We start from the raw sequence: 2,346 nt of genomic DNA, 5'->3' as shown, positions 1-2,346 counted from the left end.
GCCTGCGCGTCCGGAGCCTGTGCTCCGCAACGGGAGAGGCCACAACAGTGAGAGGCCCGCGTACCGCAAAAAAAAAAAAAAAAAAAAAAGAATTCCAGTCCTTTGGCCATAGGTGCAGACAAATAATGAATAATTTGACATATAAGCTCTTTTCATAAACAGTGCTCTTTGGCAGATTTTTCCTGTTCTGATGATCTGTGGACTCTAGAGATTACTGTTCAGTACACGTGTTGGAAATGAGGCATCCAAACGAGTGGTACTTTCTTCAGAACAGAATCAGCAAATCTTCGAGTTATTTGGAAGGTGCTTCGGAGGCTGGATGAGAGGAGAACCCCCGCTTCTGCAGCTCTGACCTGTGATGGTTTAGCTTCTGCCTGACCCCTCTAGGGATAGGTGTCCCTACTTGCCTAGAGATGTCTTCATTGTAGGAGAGTTACAATCACTAGAAATTAGTTGTTTTGAGCCCCAAATCTGCCTTTCTAGAACTGCCACCAATTGTTTCTAATTCTAGGTCAGAATCAACTCCCAGAAAGTGTAATTCTTGTCCCACTCCAAAGCTTTTCAAACACAGAAAGGTGGCTGGCATGGACCATTTTGTATAATGGTATCCATTTATTATCTGTGGAGGGGATTTCCGGGGTCCTCAGGTCTTGGGCATGTGAAGGTGAAGCAGACACCCCCTTATAGTCTTGTTTGAAAAGCTGATGTATTGTCTCCTCGTCTCATCTCCTGACATTTCCCTCTTGATCTAGCTGTGCTTCAAAAACCAGGACATATGCTATGCCTCTGAGAAGGTTTCTTGGTTCTCTCGGCAGCTGCCAGCCTCTGCTGTGGCGCCTTCCCCTATGGCGAGGGGTTTGTTGTTGGATCCATTTCCTCCCTAAGGCTCCCAGTCACTCAAGGTGGTGGTGGTGGGGTGCCATCCATCTTTGATTCCCAAGTGCCCATCCGACTCTGGGACTCGATAACTCAAATGTTCGGTGTGGCTGGCACTGAGAACAGGGGGACAAGCCCCCATGTCTGGTGCCCCTGCTGGTGCCACCTAAGATGACATTCCTCTTCCGATGGTTGTTAGTGAGTGTGTGGTTGAGCTGCTGACAGATGAGTTGTCACCAACTGAGATGTCACCGACCTTTGAGGGCTCCAGCCAGGGAACCCAGGGGTCCTCCCTGGGGCTTTTCCCATCTTTTCAGTGTGATATGTTTGAATTTTGATGCTCTCACCCATTTGGTCTTGAGCTGTTAAGATAGTGTAACAGACTGGTGTTGGCCGTGGAGTGCAGTCATCTCTCCCTAGAATTGCCCACAAAGCCCCACGGCTGACACCCAATGATGATAAGGACCCCATGTTCCAAATTCAGAGAACTGCTAGCAGGTGGACCCAGCCCCTCTCTGCAGGGCTTTCCAAGAGAACACCAGCTGGAGAAGTGGCCTTATCCTGTCTCTCCTGGTGGAAAGGGGCTGGGGGCAAGGGAGAGGCAGCCTCTTGATGTGTGTATGTGTGTGTGAGCATTATTGGTGAAGAGAGACTATTCCTTTTGGTCTCCTTCCCAAAATAAGGGGAAGGAGGCTCCCAAATCCAAAGAAGGAGTCTAAACCATCCCGTCTCCCACTAGTGTGGGAACTAGTGGTCTCCTCCACCTGGGCTCCCAGGCTGCTGGGCTGTGCAGGTGGACTTCCCAGAGACAGCTCCGCTGAAGCTGCCTGCACAACCTCTGTGGGCCTGGCCGGGACATCCTTTGTTCTAGGACATGCCCCAGAAGGGGTGGCTGGCTGCCTCTCTCAGATCTCCCTGAGAGAGAGAGTACCTACTGGAGATGGGTCCCTGCAGCCTCGTCTGGGGTGCCTCGTCTGGGGGTGCTGAGGGAGCTGGGATAAGGACAGACTCAGCAGGACTTCCTGGGGGGAGAGGCCCTGAGGACTCCTCTCCCTTACAAGAATCCCCAGGTGTGCTCCTGAGACTCCATCTTGAAGCCCCGTCCCATGGAGGCGACGGACCTCTAGTCAGGCTTCGACAGAGAAACGGGGGCCACCAACTGAGAGGGGCTGGTCTTCGGCCCCAGGCAACTAACTCTCTGTCTTCCTGTTCCAACACCACAGCAGTAGGAAACAGAAAAGAGACAGAGAGAGTGGGGGGGGACCCACAGGGCCGAGGGTCTAGGCTGCCTTGCAGAGAGGGCTTTGAATCAAGTATGAGTTTGAAGAGTTAAAATGAAGATTGAGTCTTCAGGAACTGGAACTATACTGTTCTAATAATTGAAAGTGACCAAAAAGTGATGGAATGGCCTGAGATATTATTACAATCCCCTTCTCCAGCAGGGAGATATTTGCAGAGCAGATTCTTTTG

This window comes from Physeter macrocephalus, chromosome 11 (assembly GCF_002837175.3).
Source record: "Physeter macrocephalus isolate SW-GA chromosome 11, ASM283717v5, whole genome shotgun sequence".
NCBI classification, from domain to species: Eukaryota; Metazoa; Chordata; class Mammalia; order Artiodactyla; family Physeteridae; genus Physeter; species Physeter macrocephalus.
This window is presented reverse-complemented; position numbering follows the sequence as displayed.